The sequence below is a fragment of the Ambystoma mexicanum genome, chromosome 6q, assembly GCF_040938575.1.
Source record: "Ambystoma mexicanum isolate Mex_15411 chromosome 6q, UKY_AmexF1_1, whole genome shotgun sequence".
In the NCBI taxonomy this organism is placed as follows: domain Eukaryota; kingdom Metazoa; phylum Chordata; class Amphibia; order Caudata; family Ambystomatidae; genus Ambystoma; species Ambystoma mexicanum.
The window spans coordinates 1629045438-1629068414 of NC_090937.1; the positions used below are offsets into that span (position 1 = coordinate 1629045438).

Sequence of the window (22977 nt, forward strand, 5' to 3'; positions counted from 1 at the left end):
GCGTGCTGGGCCCATAACCCAGAGGTCGATGGATCGAAACCATCCTCTGCTAACTTTTTTCAAATTATGTTTTTGTGTCATGGCATTAGGGCACAAAGAGCTGTAAGTGCCTGGATGCAATGTCATTCCTTGAACTTGCTGCCTCGTTCCACTCTTGCGCTAAATAGGAGAGGGTCCCAGCCCAGCCAACAAAATGCACTGTTCAATCAAACCAAACTTAAAACCAAGCTCCTTTTTTAAGGGGTCCCGGGGAAATGTTGGGCTGACCGGCAAGACCTCATGATGCGAACTGCTTCTGCGTCAAACGCAAGCTTTTTTCATTCCCAGCCAATGACTTATTCTTATTTCTAAGGGGCGCTCCATCAGATAGCCCAGACAGGCAGGCGTTGGTGGTATAGTGGTGAGCATAGCTGCCTTCCAAGCAGTTGACCCGGGTTCGATTCCCGGCCAACGCAGATCAAATCTTTAAATTGTTCAAAATGCATTTTTTGGAAATCAGACTCATGCTGAAAGCAAAGCTGACACACTTTTCGTGAAAATCAAAACCCCATCCAGGAAAGGTTCTTGCATCCTAGTTTCTGCAACTGTCTATCGGTGAGGGGATTGAAGCGAGCAGGGCTCCTGGCCCCTCCCCGACAAAGCCCTGACGAAGGCCTGACAAAGGCCTATTCGCCTTGCCCTGACGGGCCTTGGTCCCAGCAGGCCACCGAGCACAGCACCTCAGCCTATTAGAGTGAGGTTTCAGGATCTCTCTCATCCTGTAAACCAACATACTGAAGAAGGTGAAACGTGTGGCTGCGCTCCTCACATGCTGAAGCAGCAGCAGCCCTTTCCCTGAAGCAAAGTTCCTTCATTCCTCCCTCCCATAACCCTTAGCAGGGGATTTATGGTAATTGAGTTGAGTTTCCAAACTGGCCCTTCCTTCCTTCCCATATCTGCCAGCTCGAGAAGGCTTGTTTTGTTGCACCTGGGAAGTAAAGTATCTATTTGCGAGAGAGAGAGAATGAGAGAGAGAGACAGAGAGAGAGAGACAGAGAGAGAAGGGGAAGGGGTGTTGGCAGTTAGGGTGTGAGCTAGAGAAATGAGGCCTGTCTGCAAAAGGCCATGGGATGGGAGTGCGTGGTTGCAGGTTGTTTGGCTTTGTAAGGCCTACTGCCCGCTTCACTCGAAACTGGGTCTAGGGTTGTCGGTTTGTAGGCTGTAAAAGCCCAGAAAAGCTCTTGTTCTCCAACCAGCAGAGTGGCGCAGCGGAAGCGTGCTGGGCCCATAACCCAGAGGTCGATGGATCGAAACCATCCTCTGCTAACTTTTTTCAAATTATGTTTTTGTGTCATGGCATTAGGGCACAAAGAGCTGTAAGTGCCTGGATGCAATGTCATTCCTTGAACTTGCTGCCTCGTTCCACTCTTGCGCTAAATAGGAGAGGGTCCCAGCCCAGCCAACAAAATGTACTGTTCAATCAAACCAAACTTAAAACCAAGCTCCTTTTTTAAGGGGTCCCGGGGAAATGTTGGGCTGACCGGCAAGACCTCATGATGCGAACTGCTTCTGCGTCAAACGCAAGCTTTTTTCATTCCCAGCCAATGACTTATTCTTATTTCTAAGGGCCGCTCCATCAGATAGCCCAGACAGGCAGGCGTTGGTGGTATAGTGGTGAGCATAGCTGCCTTCCAAGCAGTTGACCCGGGTTCTATTCCCGGCCAACGCAGATCAAATCTTTAAATTGTTCAAAATGCATTTTTTGGAAATCAGACTCATGCTGAAAGCAAAGCTGACACACTTTTCGTGAAAATCAAAACCCCATCCAGGAAAGGTTCTTGCATCCTAGTTTCTGCAACTGTCTATCGGTGAGGGGATTGAAGCGAGCAGGGCTCCTGGCCCCTCCCCGACAAAGCCCTGACGAAGGCCTGACAAAGGCCTATTCGCCTTGCCCTGACGAGCCTTGGTCCCAGCAGGCCACCGAGCACAGCACCTCAGCCTATTAGAGTGAGGTTTCAGGATCTCTCTCATCCTGTAAACCAACATACTGAAGAAGGTGAAACGTGTGGCTGCGCTCCTCACATGCTGAAGCAGCAGCAGCCCTTTCCCTGAAGCAAAGTTCCTTCATTCCTCCCTCCCATAACCCTTAGCAGGGGATTTATGGTAATTGAGTTGAGTTTCCAAACTGGCCCTTCCTTCCTTCCTTCCCATATCTGCCAGCTCGAGAAGGCTTGTTTTGTTGCACCTGGGAAGTAAAGTATCTATTTGCGAGAGAGAGAGAATGAGAGAGAGAGACAGAGAGAGAGAGACAGAGAGAGAAGGGGAAGGGGTGTTGGCAGTTAGGGTGTGAGCTAGAGAAATGAGGCCTGTCTGCAAAAGGCCATGGGATGGGAGTGCGTGGTTGCAGGTTGTTTGGCTTTGTAAGGCCTACTGCCCGCTTCACTCGAAACTGGGTCTAGGGTTGTCGGTTTGTAGGCTGTAAAAGCCCAGAAAAGCTCTTGTTCTCCAACCAGCAGAGTGGCGCAGCGGAAGCGTGCTGGGCCCATAACCCAGAGGTCGATGGATCGAAACCATCCTCTGCTAACTTTTTTCAAATTATGTTTTTGTGTCATGGCATTAGGGCACAAAGAGCTGTAAGTGCCTGGATGCAATGTCATTCCTTGAACTTGCTGCCTCGTTCCACTCTTGCGCTAAATAGGAGAGGGTCCCAGCCCAGCCAACAAAATGTACTGTTCAATCAAACCAAACTTAAAACCAAGCTCCTTTTTTAAGGGGTCCCGGGGAAATGTTGGGCTGACCGGCAAGACCTCATGATGCGAACTGCTTCTGCGTCAAACGCAAGCTTTTTTCATTCCCAGCCAATGACTTATTCTTATTTCTAAAGGCCGCTCCATCAGATAGCCCAGACAGGCAGGCGTTGGTGGTATAGTGGTGAGCATAGCTGCCTTCCAAGCAGTTGACCCGGGTTCGATTCCCGGCCAACGCAGATCAAATCTTTAAATTGTTCAAAATGCATTTTTTGGAAATCAGACTCATGCTGAAAGCAAAGCTGACACACTTTTCGTGAAAATCAAAACCCCATCCAGGAAAGGTTCTTGCATCCTAGTTTCTGCAACTGTCTATCGGTGAGGGGATTGAAGCGAGCAGGGCTCCTGGCCCCTCCCCGACAAAGCCCTGACGAAGGCCTGACAAAGGCCTATTCGCCTTGCCCTGACGGGCCTTGGTCCCAGCAGGCCACCGAGCACAGCACCTCAGCCTATTAGAGTGAGGTTTCAGGATCTCTCTCATCCTGTAAACCAACATACTGAAGAAGGTGAAACGTGTGGCTGCGCTCCTCACATGCTGAAGCAGCAGCAGCCCTTTCCCTGAAGCAAAGTTCCTTCATTCCTCCCTCCCATAACCCTTAGCAGGGGATTTATGGTAATTGAGTTGAGTTTCCAAACTGGCCCTTCCTTCCTTCCTTCCCATATCTGCCAGCTCGAGAAGGCTTGTTTTGTTGCACCTGGGAAGTAAAGTATCTATTTGCGAGAGAGAGAGAATGAGAGAGAGAGACAGAGAGAGAGAGACAGAGAGAGAAGGGGAAGGGGTGTTGGCAGTTAGGGTGTGAGCTAGAGAAATGAGGCCTGTCTGCAAAAGGCCATGGGATGGGAGTGCGTGGTTGCAGGTTGTTTGGCTTTGTAAGGCCTACTGCCCGCTTCACTCGAAAATGGGTCTAGGGTTGTCGGTTTGTAGGCTGTAAAAGCCCAGAAAAGCTTTTGTTCTCCAACCAGCAGAGTGGCGCAGCGGAAGCGTGCTGGGCCCATAACCCAGAGGTCGATGGATCGAAACCATCCTCTGCTAACTTTTTTCAAATTATGTTTTTGTGTCATGGCATTAGGGCACAAAGAGCTGTAAGTGCCTGGATGCAATGTCATTCCTTGAACTTGCTGCCTCGTTCCACTCTTGCGCTAAATAGGAGAGGGTCCCAGCCCAGCCAACAAAATGCACTGTTCAATCAAACCAAACTTAAAACCAAGCTCCTTTTTTAAGGGGTCCCGGGGAAATGTTGGGCTGACCGGCAAGACCTCATGATGCAAACTGCTTCTGCGTCAAACGCAAGCTTTTTTCATTCCCAGCCAATGACTTATTCTTATTTCTAAAGGCCGCTCCATCAGATAGCCCAGACAGGCAGGCGTTGGTGGTATAGTGGTGAGCATAGCTGCCTTCCAAGCAGTTGACCCGGGTTCGATTCCCGGCCAACGCAGATCAAATCTTTAAATTGTTCAAAATGCATTTTTTGGAAATCAGACTCATGCTGAAAGCAAAGCTGACACACTTTTCGTGAAAATCAAAACCCCATCCAGGAAAGGTTCTTGCATCCTAGTTTCTGCAACTGTCTATCGGTGAGGGGATTGAAGCGAGCAGGGCTCCTGGCCCCTCCCCGACAAAGCCCTGACGAAGGCCTGACAAAGGCCTATTCGCCTTGCCCTGACGGGCCTTGGTCCCAGCAGGCCACCGAGCACAGCACCTCAGCCTATTAGAGTGAGGTTTCAGGATCTCTCTCATCCTGTAAACCAACATACTGAAGAAGGTGAAACGTGTGGCTGCGCTCCTCACATGCTGAAGCAGCAGCAGCCCTTTCCCTGAAGCAAAGTTCCTTCATTCCTCCCTCCCATAACCCTTAGCAGGGGATTTATGGTAATTGAGTTGAGTTTCCAAACTGGCCCTTCCTTCCTTCCTTCCCATATCTGCCAGCTCGAGAAGGCTTGTTTTGTTGCACCTGGGAAGTAAAGTATCTATTTGCGAGAGAGAGAGAATGAGAGAGAGAGACAGAGAGAGAGAGACAGAGAGAGAAGGGGTAGGGGTGTTGGCAGTTAGGGTGTGAGCTAGAGAAATGAGGCCTGCCTGCAAAAGGCCATGGGATGGGAGTGCGTGGTTGCAGGTTGTTTGGCTTTGTAAGGCCTACTGCCCGCTTCACTCGAAACTGGGTCTAGGGTTGTCGGTTTGTAGGCTGTAAAAGCCCAGAAAAGCTCTTGTTCTCCAACCAGCAGAGTGGCGCAGCGGAAGCGTGCTGGGCCCATAACCCAGAGGTCGATGGATCGAAACCATCCTCTGCTAACTTTTTTCAAATTATGTTTTTGTGTCATGGCATTAGGGCACAAAGAGCTGTAAGTGCCTGGATGCAATGTCATTCCTTGAACTTGCTGCCTCGTTCCACTCTTGCGCTAAATAGGAGAGGGTCCCAGCCCAGCCAACAAAATGTACTGTTCAATCAAACCAAACTTAAAACCAAGCTCCTTTTTTAAGGGGTCCCGGGGAAATGTTGGGCTGACCGGCAAGACCTCATGATGCGAACTGCTTCTGCGTCAAACGCAAGCTTTTTTCATTCCCAGCCAATGACTTATTCTTATTTCTAAGGGCCGCTCCATCAGATAGCCCAGACAGGCAGGCGTTGGTGGTATAGTGGTGAGCATAGCTGCCTTCCAAGCAGTTGACCTGGGTTCGATTCCCGGCCAACGCAGATCAAATCTTTAAATTGTTCAAAATGAATTTTTTGGAAATCAGACTCATGCTGAAAGCAAAGCTGACACACTTTTCGTGAAAATCAAAACCCCATCCAGGAAAGGTTCTTGCATCCTAGTTTCTGCAACTGTCTATCGGTGAGGGGATTGAAGCGAGCAGGGCTCCTGGCCCCTCCCCGACAAAGCCCTGACGAAGGCCTGACAAAGGCCTATTCGCCTTGCCCTGACGGGCCTTGCCCTGACGGGCCGGGCCTTGCCCTGACGGGCCTTGGTCCCAGCAGGCCACCGAGCATAGCACCTCAGCCTATTAGAGTGAGGTTTCAGGATCTCTCTCATCCTGTAAACCAACATACTGAAGAAGGTGAAACGTGTGGCTGCGCTCCTCACATGCTGAAGCAGCAGCAGCCCTTTCCCTGAAGCAAAGTTCCTTCATTCCTCCCTCCCATAACCCTTAGCAGGGGATTTATGGTAATTGAGTTGAGTTTCCAAACTGGCCCTTCCTTCCTTCCTTCCCATATCTGCCAGCTCGAGAAGGCTTGTTTTGTTGCACCTGGGAAGTAAAGTATCTATTTGCGAGAGAGAGAGAATGAGAGAGAGAGACAGAGAGAGAGAGACAGAGAGAGAAGGGGAAGGGGTGTTGGCAGTTAGGGTGTGAGCTAGAGAAATGAGGCCTGTCTGCAAAAGGCCATGGGATGGGAGTGCGTGGTTGCAGGTTGTTTGGCTTTGTAAGGCCTACTGCCCGCTTCACTCGAAAATGGGTCTAGGGTTGTCGGTTTGTAGGCTGTAAAAGCCCAGAAAAGCTTTTGTTCTCCAACCAGCAGAGTGGCGCAGCGGAAGCGTGCTGGGCCCATAACCCAGAGGTCGATGGATCGAAACCATCCTCTGCTAACTTTTTTCAAATTATGTTTTTGTGTCATGGCATTAGGGCACAAAGAGCTGTTAGTGCCTGGATGCAATGTCATTCCTTGAACTTGCTGCCTCGTTCCACTCTTGCGCTAAATAGGAGAGGGTCCCAGCCCAGCCAACAAAATGCACTGTTCAATCAAACCAAACTTAAAACCAAGCTCCTTTTTTAAGGGGTCCCGGGGAAATGTTGGGCTGACCGGCAAGACCTCATGATGCAAACTGCTTCTGCGTCAAACGCAAGCTTTTTTCATTCCCAGCCAATGACTTATTCTTATTTCTAAAGGCCGCTCCATCAGAAAGCCCAGACAGGCAGGCGTTGGTGGTATAGTGGTGAGCATAGCTGCCTTCCAAGCAGTTGACCCGGGTTCGATTCCCGGCCAACGCAGATCAAATCTTTAAATTGTTCAAAATGCATTTTTTGGAAATCAGACTCATGCTGAAAGCAAAGCTGACACACTTTTCGTGAAAATCAAAACCCCATCCAGGAAAGGTTCTTGCATCCTAGTTTCTGCAACTGTCTATCGGTGAGGGGATTGAAGCGAGCAGGGCTCCTGGCCCCTCCCCGACAAAGCCCTGACGAAGGCCTGACAAAGGCCTATTCGCCTTGCCCTGACGGGCCTTGGTCCCAGCAGGCCACCGAGCACAGCACCTCAGCCTATTAGAGTGAGGTTTCAGGATCTCTCTCATCCTGTAAACCAACATACTGAAGAAGGTGAAACGTGTGGCTGCGCTCCTCACATGCTGAAGCAGCAGCAGCCCTTTCCCTGAAGCAAAGTTCCTTCATTCCTCCCTCCCATAACCCTTAGCAGGGGATTTATGGTAATTGAGTTGAGTTTCCAAACTGGCCCTTCCTTCCTTCCTTCCCATATCTGCCAGCTCGAGAAGGCTTGTTTTGTTGCACCTGGGAAGTAAAGTATCTATTTGCGAGAGAGAGAGAATGAGAGAGAGAGACAGAGAGAGAGAGACAGAGAGAGAAGGGGAAGGGGTGTTGGCAGTTAGGGTGTGAGCTAGAGAAATGAGGCCTGTCTGCAAAAGGCCATGGGATGGGAGTGCGTGGTTGCAGGTTGTTTGGCTTTGTAAGGCCTACTGCCCGCTTCACTCGAAACTGGGTCTAGGGTTGTCGGTTTGTAGGCTGTAAAAGCCCAGAAAAGCTCTTGTTCTCCAACCAGCAGAGTGGCGCAGCGGAAGCGTGCTGGGCCCATAACCCAGAGGTCGATGGATCGAAACCATCCTCTGCTAACTTTTTTCAAATTATGTTTTTGTGTCATGGCATTAGGGCACAAAGAGCTGTAAGTGCCTGGATGCAATGTCATTCCTTGAACTTGCTGCCTCGTTCCACTCTTGCGCTAAATAGGAGAGGGTCCCAGCCCAGCCAACAAAATGTACTGTTCAATCAAACCAAACTTAAAACCAAGCTCCTTTTTTAAGGGGTCCCGGGGAAATGTTGGGCTGACCGGCAAGACCTCATGATGCGAACTGCTTCTGCGTCAAACGCAAGCTTTTTTCATTCCCAGCCAATGACTTATTCTTATTTCTAAGGGCCGCTCCATCAGATAGCCCAGACAGGCAGGCGTTGGTGGTATAGTGGTGAGCATAGCTGCCTTCCAAGCAGTTGACCCGGGTTCGATTCCCGGCCAACGCAGATCAAATCTTTAAATTGTTCAAAATGCATTTTTTGGAAATCAGACTCATGCTGAAAGCAAAGCTGACACACTTTTCGTGAAAATCAAAACCCCATCCAGGAAAGGTTCTTGCATCCTAGTTTCTGCAACTGTCTATCGGTGAGGGGATTGAAGCGAGCAGGGCTCCTGGCCCCTCCCCGACAAAGCCCTGACGAAGGCCTGACAAAGGCCTATTCGCCTTGCCCTGACGGGCCTTGGTCCCAGCAGGCCACCGAGCACAGCACCTCAGCCTATTAGAGTGAGGTTTCAGGATCTCTCTCATCCTGTAAACCAACATACTGAAGAAGGTGAAACGTGTGGCTGCGCTCCTCACATGCTGAAGCAGCAGCAGCCCTTTCCCTGAAGCAAAGTTCCTTCATTCCTCCCTCCCATAACCCTTAGCAGGGGATTTATGGTAATTGAGTTGAGTTTCCAAACTGGCCCTTCCTTCCTTCCTTCCCATATCTGCCAGCTCGAGAAGGCTTGTTTTGTTGCACCTGGGAAGTAAAGTATCTATTTGCGAGAGAGAGAGAATGAGAGAGAGAGACAGAGAGAGAGAGACAGAGAGAGAAGGGGAAGGGGTGTTGGCAGTTAGGGTGTGAGCTAGAGAAATGAGGCCTGTCTGCAAAAGGCCATGGGATGGGAGTGCGTGGTTGCAGGTTGTTTGGCTTTGTAAGGCCTACTGCCCGCTTCACTCGAAACTGGGTCTAGGGTTGTCGGTTTGTAGGCTGTAAAAGCCCAGAAAAGCTCTTGTTCTCCAACCAGCAGAGTGGCGCAGCGGAAGCGTGCTGGGCCCATAACCCAGAGGTCGATGGATCGAAACCATCCTCTGCTAACTTTTTTCAAATTATGTTTTTGTGTCATGGCATTAGGGCACAAAGAGCTGTAAGTGCCTGGATGCAATGTCATTCCTTGAACTTGCTGCCTCGTTCCACTCTTGCGCTAAATAGGAGAGGGTCCCAGCCCAGCCAACAAAATGCACTGTTCAATCAAACCAAACTTAAAACCAAGCTCCTTTTTTAAGGGGTCCCGGGGAAATGTTGGGCTGACCGGCAAGACCTCATGATGCGAACTGCTTCTGCGTCAAACGCAAGCTTTTTTCATTCCCAGCCAATGACTTATTCTTATTTCTAAAGGCCGCTCCATCAGATAGCCCAGACAGGCAGGCGTTGGTGGTATAGTGGTGAGCATAGCTGCCTTCCAAGCAGTTGACCCGGGTTCGATTCACGGCCAACGCAGATCAAATCTTTAAATTGTTCAAAATGCATTTTTTGGAAATCAGACTCATGCTGAAAGCAAAGCTGACACACTTTTCGTGAAAATCAAAACCCCATCCAGGAAAGGTTCTTGCATCCTAGTTTCTGCAACTGTCTATCGGTGAGGGGATTGAAGCGAGCAGGGCTCCTGGCCCCTCCCCGACAAAGCCCTGACGAAGGCCTGACAAAGGCCTATTCGCCTTGCCCTGACGGGCCTTGGTCCCAGCAGGCCACCGAGCACAGCACCTCAGCCTATTAGAGTGAGGTTTCAGGATCTCTCTCATCCTGTAAACCAACATACTGAAGAAGGTGAAACGTGTGGCTGCGCTCCTCACATGCTGAAGCAGCAGCAGCCCTTTCCCTGAAGCAAAGTTCCTTCATTCCTCCCTCCCATAACCCTTAGCAGGGGATTTATGGTAATTGAGTTGAGTTTCCAAACTGGCCCTTCCTTCCTTCCTTCCCATATCTGCCAGCTCGAGAAGGCTTGTTTTGTTGCACCTGGGAAGTAAAGTATCTATTTGCGAGAGAGAGAGAATGAGAGAGAGAGACAGAGAGAGAGAGACAGAGAGAGAAGGGGAAGGGGTGTTGGCAGTTAGGGTGTGAGCTAGAGAAATGAGGCCTGTCTGCAAAAGGCCATGGGATGGGAGTGCGTGGTTGCAGGTTGTTTGGCTTTGTAAGGCCTACTGCCCGCTTCACTCGAAACTGGGTCTAGGGTTGTCGGTTTGTAGGCTGTAAAAGCCCAGAAAAGCTCTTGTTCTCCAACCAGCAGAGTGGCGCAGCGGAAGCGTGCTGGGCCCATAACCCAGAGGTCGATGGATCGAAACCATCCTCTGCTAACTTTTTTCAAATTATGTTTTTGTGTCATGGCATTAGGGCACAAAGAGCTGTAAGTGCCTGGATGCAATGTCATTCCTTGAACTTGCTGCCTCGTTCCACTCTTGCGCTAAATAGGAGAGGGTCCCAGCCCAGCCAACAAAATGTACTGTTCAATCAAACCAAACTTAAAACCAAGCTCCTTTTTTAAGGGGTCCCGGGGAAATGTTGGGCTGACCGGCAAGACCTCATGATGCGAACTGCTTCTGCGTCAAACGCAAGCTTTTTTCATTCCCAGCCAATGACTTATTCTTATTTCTAAGGGCCGCTCCATCAGATAGCCCAGACAGGCAGGCGTTGGTGGTATAGTGGTGAGCATAGCTGCCTTCCAAGCAGTTGACCCGGGTTCGATTCCCGGCCAACGCAGATCAAATCTTTAAATTGTTCAAAATGCATTTTTTGGAAATCAGACTCATGCTGAAAGCAAAGCTGACACACTTTTCGTGAAAATCAAAACCCCATCCAGGAAAGGTTCTTGCATCCTAGTTTCTGCAACTGTCTATCGGTGAGGGGATTGAAGCGAGCAGGGCTCCTGGCCCCTCCCCGACAAAGCCCTGACGAAGGCCTGACAAAGGCCTATTCGCCTTGCCCTGACGGGCCTTGGTCCCAGCAGGCCACCGAGCACAGCACCTCAGCCTATTAGAGTGAGGTTTCAGGATCTCTCTCATCCTGTAAACCAACATACTGAAGAAGGTGAAACGTGTGGCTGCGCTCCTCACATGCTGAAGCAGCAGCAGCCCTTTCCCTGAAGCAAAGTTCCTTCATTCCTCCCTCCCATAACCCTTAGCAGGGGATTTATGGTAATTGAGTTGAGTTTCCAAACTGGCCCTTCCTTCCTTCCTTCCCATATCTGCCAGCTCGAGAAGGCTTGTTTTGTTGCACCTGGGAAGTAAAGTATCTATTTGCGAGAGAGAGAGAATGAGAGAGAGAGACAGAGAGAGAGAGACAGAGAGAGAAGGGGAAGGGGTGTTGGCAGTTAGGGTGTGAGCTAGAGAAATGAGGCCTGTCTGCAAAAGGCCATGGGATGGGAGTGCGTGGTTGCAGGTTGTTTGGCTTTGTAAGGCCTACTGCCCGCTTCACTCGAAAATGGGTCTAGGGTTGTCGGTTTGTAGGCTGTAAAAGCCCAGAAAAGCTTTTGTTCTCCAACCAGCAGAGTGGCGCAGCGGAAGCGTGCTGGGCCCATAACCCAGAGGTCGATGGATCGAAACCATCCTCTGCTAACTTTTTTCAAATTATGTTTTTGTGTCATGGCATTAGGGCACAAAGAGCTGTAAGTGCCTGGATGCAATGTCATTCCTTGAACTTGCTGCCTCGTTCCACTCTTGCGCTAAATAGGAGAGGGTCCCAGCCCAGCCAACAAAATGCACTGTTCAATCAAACCAAACTTAAAACCAAGCTCCTTTTTTAAGGGGTCCCGGGGAAATGTTGGGCTGACCGGCAAGACCTCATGATGCAAACTGCTTCTGCGTCAAACGCAAGCTTTTTTCAATCCCAGCCAATGACTTATTCTTATTTCTAAAGGCCGCTCCATCAGATAGCCCAGACAGGCAGGCGTTGGTGGTATAGTGGTGAGCATAGCTGCCTTCCAAGCAGTTGACCCGGGTTCGATTCCCGGCCAACGCAGATCAAATCTTTAAATTGTTCAAAATGCATTTTTTGGAAATCAGACTCATGCTGAAAGCAAAGCTGACACACTTTTCGTGAAAATCAAAACCCCATCCAGGAAAGGTTCTTGCATCCTAGTTTCTGCAACTGTCTATCGGTGAGGGGATTGAAGCGAGCAGGGCTCCTGGCCCCTCCCCGACAAAGCCCTGACGAAGGCCTGACAAAGGCCTATTCGCCTTGCCCTGACGGGCCTTGGTCCCAGCAGGCCACCGAGCACAGCACCTCAGCCTATTAGAGTGAGGTTTCAGGATCTCTCTCATCCTGTAAACCAACATACTGAAGAAGGTGAAACGTGTGGCTGCGCTCCTCACATGCTGAAGCAGCAGCAGCCCTTTCCCTGAAGCAAAGTTCCTTCATTCCTCCCTCCCATAACCCTTAGCAGGGGATTTATGGTAATTGAGTTGAGTTTCCAAACTGGCCCTTCCTTCCTTCCTTCCCATATCTGCCAGCTCGAGAAGGCTTGTTTTGTTGCACCTGGGAAGTAAAGTATCTATTTGCGAGAGAGAGAGAATGAGAGAGAGAGACAGAGAGAGAGAGACAGAGAGAGAAGGGGAAGGGGTGTTGGCAGTTAGGGTGTGAGCTAGAGAAATGAGGCCTGTCTGCAAAAGGCCATGGGATGGGAGTGCGTGGTTGCAGGTTGTTTGGCTTTGTAAGGCCTACTGCCCGCTTCACTCGAAACTGGGTCTAGGGTTGTCGGTTTGTAGGCTGTAAAAGCCCAGAAAAGCTCTTGTTCTCCAACCAGCAGAGTGGCGCAGCGGAAGCGTGCTGGGCCCATAACCCAGAGGTCGATGGATCGAAACCATCCTCTGCTAACTTTTTTCAAATTATGTTTTTGTGTCATGGCATTAGGGCACAAAGAGCTGTAAGTGCCTGGATGCAATGTCATTCCTTGAACTTGCTGCCTCGTTCCACTCTTGCGCTAAATAGGAGAGGGTCCCAGCCCAGCCAACAAAATGTACTGTTCAATCAAACCAAACTTAAAACCAAGCTCCTTTTTTAAGGGGTCCCGGGGAAATGTTGGGCTGACCGGCAAGACCTCATGATGCGAACTGCTTCTGCGTCAAACGCAAGCTTTTTTCATTCCCAGCCAATGACTTATTCTTATTTCTAAGGGCCGCTCCATCAGATAGCCCAGACAGGCAGGCGTTGGTGGTATAGTGGTGAGCATAGCTGCCTTCCAAGCAGTTGACCTGGGTTCGATTCCCGGCCAACGCAGATCAAATCTTTAAATTGTTCAAAATGAATTTTTTGGAAATCAGACTCATGCTGAAAGCAAAGCTGACACACTTTTCGTGAAAATCAAAACCCCATCCAGGAAAGGTTCTTGCATCCTAGTTTCTGCAACTGTCTATCGGTGAGGGGATTGAAGCGAGCAGGGCTCCTGGCCCCTCCCCGACAAAGCCCTGACGAAGGCCTGACAAAGGCCTATTCGCCTTGCCCTGACGGGCCTTGCCCTGACGGGCCGGGCCTTGCCCTGACGGGCCTTGGTCCCAGCAGGCCACCGAGCACAGCACCTCAGCCTATTAGAGTGAGGTTTCAGGATCTCTCTCATCCTGTAAACCAACATACTGAAGAAGGTGAAACGTGTGGCTGCGCTCCTCACATGCTGAAGCAGCAGCAGCCCTTTCCCTGAAGCAAAGTTCCTTCATTCCTCCCTCCCATAACCCTTAGCAGGGGATTTATGGTAATTGAGTTGAGTTTCCAAACTGGCCCTTCCTTCCTTCCTTCCCATATCTGCCAGCTCGAGAAGGCTTGTTTTGTTGCACCTGGGAAGTAAAGTATCTATTTGCGAGAGAGAGAGAATGAGAGAGAGAGACAGAGAGAGAGAGACAGAGAGAGAAGGGGAAGGGGTGTTGGCAGTTAGGGTGTGAGCTAGAGAAATGAGGCCTGTCTGCAAAAGGCCATGGGATGGGAGTGCGTGGTTGCAGGTTGTTTGGCTTTGTAAGGCCTACTGCCCGCTTCACTCGAAAATGGGTCTAGGGTTGTCGGTTTGTAGGCTGTAAAAGCCCAGAAAAGCTTTTGTTCTCCAACCAGCAGAGTGGCGCAGCGGAAGCGTGCTGGGCCCATAACCCAGAGGTCGATGGATCGAAACCATCCTCTGCTAACTTTTTTCAAATTATGTTTTTGTGTCATGGCATTAGGGCACAAAGAGCTGTTAGTGCCTGGATGCAATGTCATTCCTTGAACTTGCTGCCTCGTTCCACTCTTGCGCTAAATAGGAGAGGGTCCCAGCCCAGCCAACAAAATGCACTGTTCAATCAAACCAAACTTAAAACCAAGCTCCTTTTTTAAGGGGTCCCGGGGAAATGTTGGGCTGACCGGCAAGACCTCATGATGCAAACTGCTTCTGCGTCAAACGCAAGCTTTTTTCATTCCCAGCCAATGACTTATTCTTATTTCTAAATGCCGCTCCATCAGAAAGCCCAGACATTCAGGCGTTGGTGGTATAGTGGTGAGCATAGCTGCCTTCCAAGCAGTTGACCCGGGTTCGATTCCCGGCCAACGCAGATCAAATCTTTAAATTGTTCAAAATGCATTTTTTGGAAATCAGACTCATGCTGAAAGCAAAGCTGACACACTTTTCGTGAAAATCAAAACCCCATCCAGGAAAGGTTCTTGCATCCTAGTTTCTGCAACTGTCTATCGGTGAGGGGATTGAAGCGAGCAGGGCTCCTGGCCCCTCCCCGACAAAGCCCTGACGAAGGCCTGACAAAGGCCTATTCGCCTTGCCCTGACGGGCCTTGGTCCCAGCAGGCCACCGAGCACAGCACCTCAGCCTATTAGAGTGAGGTTTCAGGATCTCTCTCATCCTGTAAACCAACATACTGAAGAAGGTGAAACGTGTGGCTGCGCTCCTCACATGCTGAAGCAGCAGCAGCCCTTTCCCTGAAGCAAAGTTCCTTCATTCCTCCCTCCCATAACCCTTAGCAGGGGATTTATGGTAATTGAGTTGAGTTTCCAAACTGGCCCTTCCTTCCTTCCTTCCCATATCTGCCAGCTCGAGAAGGCTTGTTTTGTTGCACCTGGGAAGTAAAGTATCTATTTGCGAGAGAGAGAGAATGAGAGAGAGAGACAGAGAGAGAGAGACAGAGAGAGAAGGGGAAGGGGTGTTGGCAGTTAGGGTGTGAGCTAGAGAAATGAGGCCTGTCTGCAAAAGGCCATGGGATGGGAGTGCGTGGTTGCAGGTTGTTTGGCTTTGTAAGGCCTACTGCCCGCTTCACTCGAAACTGGGTCTAGGGTTGTCGGTTTGTAGGCTGTAAAAGCCCAGAAAAGCTCTTGTTCTCCAACCAGCAGAGTGGCGCAGCGGAAGCGTGCTGGGCCCATAACCCAGAGGTCGATGGATCGAAACCATCCTCTGCTAACTTTTTTCAAATTATGTTTTTGTGTCATGGCATTAGGGCACAAAGAGCTGTAAGTGCCTGGATGCAATGTCATTCCTTGAACTTGCTGCCTCGTTCCACTCTTGCGCTAAATAGGAGAGGGTCCCAGCCCAGCCAACAAAATGTACTGTTCAATCAAACCAAACTTAAAACCAAGCTCCTTTTTTAAGGGGTCCCGGGGAAATGTTGGGCTGACCGGCAAGACCTCATGATGCGAACTGCTTCTGCGTCAAACGCAAGCTTTTTTCATTCCCAGCCAATGACTTATTCTTATTTCTAAGGGCCGCTCCATCAGATAGCCCAGACAGGCAGGCGTTGGTGGTATAGTGGTGAGCATAGCTGCCTTCCAAGCAGTTGACCCGGGTTCGATTCCCGGCCAACGCAGATCAAATCTTTAAATTGTTCAAAATGCATTTTTTGGAAATCAGACTCATGCTGAAAGCAAAGCTGACACACTTTTCGTGAAAATCAAAACCCCATCCAGGAAAGGTTCTTGCATCCTAGTTTCTGCAACTGTCTATCGGTGAGGGGATTGAAGCGAGCAGGGCTCCTGGCCCCTCCCCGACAAAGCCCTGACGAAGGCCTGACAAAGGCCTATTCGCCTTGCCCTGACGGGCCTTGGTCCCAGCAGGCCACCGAGCACAGCACCTCAGCCTATTAGAGTGAGGTTTCAGGATCTCTCTCATCCTGTAAACCAACATACTGAAGAAGGTGAAACGTGTGGCTGCGCTCCTCACATGCTGAAGCAGCAGCAGCCCTTTCCCTGAAGCAAAGTTCCTTCATTCCTCCCTCCCATAACCCTTAGCAGGGGATTTATGGTAATTGAGTTGAGTTTCCAAACTGGCCCTTCCTTCCTTCCTTCCCATATCTGCCAGCTCGAGAAGGCTTGTTTTGTTGCACCTGGGAAGTAAAGTATCTATTTGCGAGAGAGAGAGAATGAGAGAGAGAGACAGAGAGAGAGAGACAGAGAGAGAAGGGGAAGGGGTGTTGGCAGTTAGGGTGTGAGCTAGAGAAATGAGGCCTGTCTGCAAAAGGCCATGGGATGGGAGTGCGTGGTTGCAGGTTGTTTGGCTTTGTAAGGCCTACTGCCCGCTTCACTCGAAACTGGGTCTAGGGTTGTCGGTTTGTAGGCTGTAAAAGCCCAGAAAAGCTCTTGTTCTCCAACCAGCAGAGTGGCGCAGCGGAAGCGTGCTGGGCCCATAACCCAGAGGTCGATGGATCGAAACCATCCTCTGCTAACTTTTTTCAAATTATGTTTTTGTGTCATGGCATTAGGGCACAAAGAGCTGTAAGTGCCTGGATGCAATGTCATTCCTTGAACTTGCTGCCTCGTTCCACTCTTGCGCTAAATAGGAGAGGGTCCCAGCCCAGCCAACAAAATGCACTGTTCAATCAAACCAAACTTAAAACCAAGCTCCTTTTTTAAGGGGTCCCGGGGAAATGTTGGGCTGACCGGCAAGACCTCATGATGCGAACTGCTTCTGCGTCAAACGCAAGCTTTTTTCATTCCCAGCCAATGACTTATTCTTATTTCTAAAGGCCGCTCCATCAGATAGCCCAGACAGGCAGGCGTTGGTGGTATAGTGGTGAGCATAGCTGCCTTCCAAGCAGTTGACCCGGGTTCGATTCACGGCCAACGCAGATCAAATCTTTAAATTGTTCAAAATGCATTTTTTGGAAATCAGACTCATGCTGAAAGCAAAGCTGACACACTTTTCGTGAAAATCAAAACCCCATCCAGGAAAGGTTCTTGCATCCTAGTTTCTGCAACTGTCTATCGGTGAGGGGATTGAAGCGAGCAGGGCTCCTGGCCCCTCCCCGACAAAGCCCTGACGAAGGCCTGACAAAGGCCTATTCGCCTTGCCCTGACGGGCCTTGGTCCCAGCAGGCCACCGAGCACAGCACCTCAGCCTATTAGAGTGAGGTTTCAGGATCTCTCTCATCCTGTAAACCAACATACTGAAGAAGGTGAAACGTGTGGCTGCGCTCCTCACATGCTGAAGCAGCAGCAGCCCTTTCCCTGAAGCAAAGTTCCTTCATTCCTCCCTCCCATAACCCTTAGCAGGGGATTTATGGTAATTGAGTTGAGTTTCCAAACTGGCCCTTCCTTCCTTCCTTCCCATATCTGCCAGCTCGAGAAGGCTTGTTTTGTTGCACCTGGGAAGTAAAGTATCTATTTGCGAGAGAGAGAGAATGAGAGAGAGAGACAGAGAGAGAGAGACAGAGAGAGAAGGGGAAGGGGTGTTGGCAGTTAGGGTGTGAGCTAGAGAAATGAGGCCTGTCTGCAAAAGGCCATGGGATGGGAGTGCGTGGTTGCAGGTTGTTTGGCTTTGTAAGGCCTACTGCCCGCTTCACTCGAAACTGGGTCTAGGGTTGTCGGTTTGTAGGCTGTAAAAGCCCAGAAAAGCTCTTGTTCTCCAACCAGCAGAGTGGCGCAGCGGAAGCGTGCTGGGCCCATAACCCAGAGGTCGATGGATCGAAACCATCCTCTGCTAACTTTTTTCAAATTATGTTTTTGTGTCATGGCATTAGGGCACAAAGAGCTGTAAGTGCCTGGATGCAATGTCATTCCTTGAACTTGCTGCCTCGTTCCACTCTTGCGCTAAATAGGAGAGGGTCCCAGCCCAGCCAACAAAATGTACTGTTCAATCAAACCAAACTTAAAACCAAGCTCCTTTTTTAAGGGGTCCCGGGGAAATGTTGGGCTGACCGGCAAGACCTCATGATGCGAACTGCTTCTGCGTCAAACGCAAGCTTTTTTCATTCCCAGCCAATGACTTATTCTTATTTCTAAGGGCCGCTCCATCAGATAGCCCAGACAGGCAGGCGTTGGTGGTATAGTGGTGAGCATAGCTGCCTTCCAAGCAGTTGACCCGGGTTCGATTCCCGGCCAACGCAGATCAAATCTTTAAATTGTTCAAAATGCATTTTTTGGAAATCAGACTCATGCTGAAAGCAAAGCTGACACACTTTTCGTGAAAATCAAAACCCCATCCAGGAAAGGTTCTTGCATCCTAGTTTCTGCAACTGTCTATCGGTGAGGGGATTGAAGCGAGCAGGGCTCCTGGCCCCTCCCCGACAAAGCCCTGACGAAGGCCTGACAAAGGCCTATTCGCCTTGCCCTGACGGGCCTTGGTCCCAGCAGGCCACCGAGCACAGCACCTCAGCCTATTAGAGTGAGGTTTCAGGATCTCTCTCATCCTGTAAACCAACATACTGAAGAAGGTGAAACGTGTGGCTGCGCTCCTCACATGCTGAAGCAGCAGCAGCCCTTTCCCTGAAGCAAAGTTCCTTCATTCCTCCCTCCCATAACCCTTAGCAGGGGATTTATGGTAATTGAGTTGAGTTTCCAAACTGGCCCTTCCTTCCTTCCTTCCCATATCTGCCAGCTCGAGAAGGCTTGTTTTGTTGCACCTGGGAAGTAAAGTATCTATTTGCGAGAGAGAGAGAATGAGAGAGAGAGACAGAGAGAGAGAGACAGAGAGAGAAGGGGAAGGGGTGTTGGCAGTTAGGGTGTGAGCTAGAGAAATGAGGCCTGTCTGCAAAAGGCCATGGGATGGGAGTGCGTGGTTGCAGGTTGTTTGGCTTTGTAAGGCCTACTGCCCGCTTCACTCGAAAATGGGTCTAGGGTTGTCGGTTTGTAGGCTGTAAAAGCCCAGAAAAGCTTTTGTTCTCCAACCAGCAGAGTGGCGCAGCGGAAGCGTGCTGGGCCCATAACCCAGAGGTCGATGGATCGAAACCATCCTCTGCTAACTTTTTTCAAATTATGTTTTTGTGTCATGGCATTAGGGCACAAAGAGCTGTAAGTGCCTGGATGCAATGTCATTCCTTGAACTTGCTGCCTCGTTCCACTCTTGCGCTAAATAGGAGAGGGTCCCAGCCCAGCCAACAAAATGCACTGTTTAATCAAACCAAACTTAAAACCAAGCTCCTTTTTTAAGGGGTCCCGGGGAAATGTTGGGCTGACCGGCAAGACCTCATGATGCAAACTGCTTCTGCGTCAAACGCAAGCTTTTTTCATTCCCAGCCAATGACTTATTCTTATTTCTAAAGGCCGCTCCATCAGATAGCCCAGACAGGCAGGCGTTGGTGGTATAGTGGTGAGCATAGCTGCCTTCCAAGCAGTTGACCCGGGTTCGATTCCCGGCCAACGCAGATCAAATCTTTAAATTGTTCAAAATGCATTTTTTGGAAATCAGACTCATGCTGAAAGCAAAGCTGACACACTTTTCGTGAAAATCAAAACCCCATCCAGGAAAGGTTCTTGCATCCTAGTTTCTGCAACTGTCTATCGGTGAGGGGATTGAAGCGAGCAGGGCTCCTGGCCCCTCCCCGACAAAGCCCTGACGAAGGCCTGACAAAGGCCTATTCGCCTTGCCCTGACGGGCCTTGGTCCCAGCAGGCCACCGAGCACAGCACCTCAGCCTATTAGAGTGAGGTTTCAGGATCTCTCTCATCCTGTAAACCAACATACTGAAGAAGGTGAAACGTGTGGCTGCGCTCCTCACATGCTGAAGCAGCAGCAGCCCTTTCCCTGAAGCAAAGTTCCTTCATTCCTCCCTCCCATAACCCTTAGCAGGGGATTTATGGTAATTGAGTTGAGTTTCCAAACTGGCCCTTCCTTCCTTCCTTCCCATATCTGCCAGCTCGAGAAGGCTTGTTTTGTTGCACCTGGGAAGTAAAGTATCTATTTGCGAGAGAGAGAGAATGAGAGAGAGAGACAGAGAGAGAGAGACAGAGAGAGAAGGGGAAGGGGTGTTGGCAGTTAGGGTGTGAGCTAGAGAAATGAGGCCTGTCTGCAAAAGGCCATGGGATGGGAGTGCGTGGTTGCAGGTTGTTTGGCTTTGTAAGGCCTACTGCCCGCTTCACTCGAAACTGGGTCTAGGGTTGTCGGTTTGTAGGCTGTAAAAGCCCAGAAAAGCTCTTGTTCTCCAACCAGCAGAGTGGCGCAGCGGAAGCGTGCTGGGCCCATAACCCAGAGGTCGATGGATCGAAACCATCCTCTGCTAACTTTTTTCAAATTATGTTTTTGTGTCATGGCATTAGGGCACAAAGAGCTGTAAGTGCCTGGATGCAATGTCATTCCTTGAACTTGCTGCCTCGTTCCACTCTTGCGCTAAATAGGAGAGGGTCCCAGCCCAGCCAACAAAATGTACTGTTCAATCAAACCAAACTTAAAACCAAGCTCCTTTTTTAAGGGGTCCCGGGGAAATGTTGGGCTGACCGGCAAGACCTCATGATGCGAACTGCTTCTGCGTCAAACGCAAGCTTTTTTCATTCCCAGCCAATGACTTATTCTTATTTCTAAGGGCCGCTCCATCAGATAGCCCAGACAGGCAGGCGTTGGTGGTATAGTGGTGAGCATAGCTGCCTTCCAAGCAGTTGACCCGGGTTCGATTCCCGGCCAACCAACGCAGATCAAATCTTTAAATTGTTCAAAATGCATTTTTTGGAAATCAGACTCATGCTGAAAGCAAAGCTGACACACTTTTCGTGAAAATCAAAACCCCATCCAGGAAAGGTTCTTGCATCCTAGTTTCTGCAACTGTCTATCGGTGAGGGGATTGAAGCGAGCAGGGCTCCTGGCCCCTCCCCGACAAAGCCCTGACGAAGGCCTGACAAAGGCCTATTCGCCTTGCCCTGACGGGCCTTGGTCCCAGCAGGCCACCGAGCACAGCACCTCAGCCTATTAGAGTGAGGTTTCAGGATCTCTCTCATCCTGTAAACCAACATACTGAAGAAGGTGAAACGTGTGGCTGCGCTCCTCACATGCTGAAGCAGCAGCAGCCCTTTCCCTGAAGCAAAGTTCCTTCATTCCTCCCTCCCATAACCCTTAGCAGGGGATTTATGGTAATTGAGTTGAGTTTCCAAACTGGCCCTTCCTTCCTTCCTTCCCATATCTGCCAGCTCGAGAAGGCTTGTTTTGTTGCACCTGGGAAGTAAAGTATCTATTTGCGAGAGAGAGAGAATGAGAGAGAGAGACAGAGAGAGAGAGACAGAGAGAGAAGGGGAAGGGGTGTTGGCAGTTAGGGTGTGAGCTAGAGAAATGAGGCCTGTCTGCAAAAGGCCATGGGATGGGAGTGCGTGGTTGCAGGTTGTTTGGCTTTGTAAGGCCTACTGCCCGCTTCACTCGAAACTGGGTCTAGGGTTGTCGGTTTGTAGGCTGTAAAAGCCCAGAAAAGCTCTTGTTCTCCAACCAGCAGAGTGGCGCAGCGGAAGCGTGCTGGGCCCATAACCCAGAGGTCGATGGATCGAAACCATCCTCTGCTAACTTTTTTCAAATTATGTTTTTGTGTCATGGCATTAGGGCACAAAGAGCTGTAAGTGCCTGGATGCAATGTCATTCCTTGAACTTGCTGCCTCGTTCCACTCTTGCGCTAAATAGGAGAGGGTCCCAGCCCAGCCAACAAAATGCACTGTTCAATCAAACCAAACTTAAAACCAAGCTCCTTTTTTAAGGGGTCCCGGGGAAATGTTGGGCTGACCGGCAAGACCTCATGATGCGAACTGCTTCTGCGTCAAACGCAAGCTTTTTTCATTCCCAGCCAATGACTTATTCTTATTTCTAAAGGCCGCTCCATCAGATTGCCCAGACAGGCAGGCGTTGGTGGTATAGTGGTGAGCATAGCTGCCTTCCAAGCAGTTGACCCGGGTTCGATTCCCGGCCAACGCAGATCAAATCTTTAAATTGTTCAAAATGCATTTTTTGGAAATCAGACTCATGCTGAAAGCAAAGCTGACACACTTTTCGTGAAAATCAAAACCCCATCCAGGAAAGGTTCTTGCATCCTAGTTTCTGCAACTGTCTATCGGTGAGGGGATTGAAGCGAGCAGGGCTCCTGGCCCCTCCCCGACAAAGCCCTGACGAAGGCCTGACAAAGGCCTATTCGCCTTGCCCTGACGGGCCTTGGTCCCAGCAGGCCACCGAGCACAGCACCTCAGCCTATTAGAGTGAGGTTTCAGGATCTCTCTCATCCTGTAAACCAACATACTGAAGAAGGTGAAACGTGTGGCTGCGCTCCTCACATGCTGAAGCAGCAGCAGCCCTTTCCCTGAAGCAAAGTTCCTTCATTCCTCCCTCCCATAACCCTTAGCAGGGGATTTATGGTAATTGAGTTGAGTTTCCAAACTGGCCCTTCCTTCCTTCCTTCCCATATCTGCCAGCTCGAGAAGGCTTGTTTTGTTGCACCTGGGAAGTAAAGTATCTATTTGCGAGAGAGAGAGAATGAGAGAGAGAGACAGAGAGAGAGAGACAGAGAGAGAAGGGGAAGGGGTGTTGGCAGTTAGGGTGTGAGCTAGAGAAATGAGGCCTGTCTGCAAAAGGCCATGGGATGGGAGTGCGTGGTTGCAGGTTGTTTGGCTTTGTAAGGCCTACTGCCCGCTTCACTCGAAACTGGGTCTAGGGTTGTCGGTTTGTAGGCTGTAAAAGCCCAGAAAAGCTCTTGTTCTCCAACCAGCAGAGTGGCGCAGCGGAAGCGTGCTGGGCCCATAACCCAGAGGTCGATGGATCGAAACCATCCTCTGCTAACTTTTTTCAAATTATGTTTTTGTGTCATGGCATTAGGGCACAAAGAGCTGTAAGTGCCTGGATGCAATGTCATTCCTTGAACTTGCTGCCTCGTTCCACTCTTGTGCTAAATAGGAGAGGGTCCCAGCCCAGCCAACAAAATGCACTGTTCAATCAAACCAAACTTAAAACCAAGCTCCTTTTTTAAGGGGTCCCGGGGAAATGTTGGGCTGACCGGCAAGACCTCAT

The 22977-nt window shown here is 50.1% G+C and overlaps 12 non-coding genes across 12 annotated transcripts; all 12 read left to right on the plus strand.

Annotated features, from left to right (window-relative positions):
• Positions 1-383: 383 nt before the first annotated feature.
• TRNAG-UCC (transfer RNA glycine (anticodon UCC)) lies at positions 384-455 on the plus strand. The gene has a single exon. It is a non-coding gene; the product is annotated as a tRNA-Gly (tRNA).
• Positions 456-2893: 2438 nt separating this feature from the next.
• Positions 2894-2965, plus strand: TRNAG-UCC (transfer RNA glycine (anticodon UCC)). The gene has a single exon. It is a non-coding gene; the product is annotated as a tRNA-Gly (tRNA).
• A 1185-nt stretch (positions 2966-4150) lies between these two features.
• TRNAG-UCC (transfer RNA glycine (anticodon UCC)) lies at positions 4151-4222 on the plus strand. Its single transcript has one exon. It is a non-coding gene; the product is annotated as a tRNA-Gly (tRNA).
• A 2477-nt stretch (positions 4223-6699) lies between these two features.
• Positions 6700-6771, plus strand: TRNAG-UCC (transfer RNA glycine (anticodon UCC)). The gene has a single exon. It is a non-coding gene; the product is annotated as a tRNA-Gly (tRNA).
• Positions 6772-7956: 1185 nt separating this feature from the next.
• On the plus strand, positions 7957-8028 carry TRNAG-UCC (transfer RNA glycine (anticodon UCC)). Its single transcript has one exon. It is a non-coding gene; the product is annotated as a tRNA-Gly (tRNA).
• A 2442-nt stretch (positions 8029-10470) lies between these two features.
• On the plus strand, positions 10471-10542 carry TRNAG-UCC (transfer RNA glycine (anticodon UCC)). The gene has a single exon. It is a non-coding gene; the product is annotated as a tRNA-Gly (tRNA).
• Positions 10543-11727: 1185 nt separating this feature from the next.
• On the plus strand, positions 11728-11799 carry TRNAG-UCC (transfer RNA glycine (anticodon UCC)). Its single transcript has one exon. It is a non-coding gene; the product is annotated as a tRNA-Gly (tRNA).
• Positions 11800-14276: 2477 nt separating this feature from the next.
• Positions 14277-14348, plus strand: TRNAG-UCC (transfer RNA glycine (anticodon UCC)). Its single transcript has one exon. It is a non-coding gene; the product is annotated as a tRNA-Gly (tRNA).
• Positions 14349-15533: 1185 nt separating this feature from the next.
• TRNAG-UCC (transfer RNA glycine (anticodon UCC)) lies at positions 15534-15605 on the plus strand. Its single transcript has one exon. It is a non-coding gene; the product is annotated as a tRNA-Gly (tRNA).
• A 2442-nt stretch (positions 15606-18047) lies between these two features.
• TRNAG-UCC (transfer RNA glycine (anticodon UCC)) lies at positions 18048-18119 on the plus strand. The gene has a single exon. It is a non-coding gene; the product is annotated as a tRNA-Gly (tRNA).
• Positions 18120-19304: 1185 nt separating this feature from the next.
• TRNAG-UCC (transfer RNA glycine (anticodon UCC)) lies at positions 19305-19376 on the plus strand. The gene has a single exon. It is a non-coding gene; the product is annotated as a tRNA-Gly (tRNA).
• Positions 19377-21822: 2446 nt separating this feature from the next.
• TRNAG-UCC (transfer RNA glycine (anticodon UCC)) lies at positions 21823-21894 on the plus strand. Its single transcript has one exon. It is a non-coding gene; the product is annotated as a tRNA-Gly (tRNA).
• The last annotated feature ends 1083 nt before the right edge of the window (positions 21895-22977 follow it).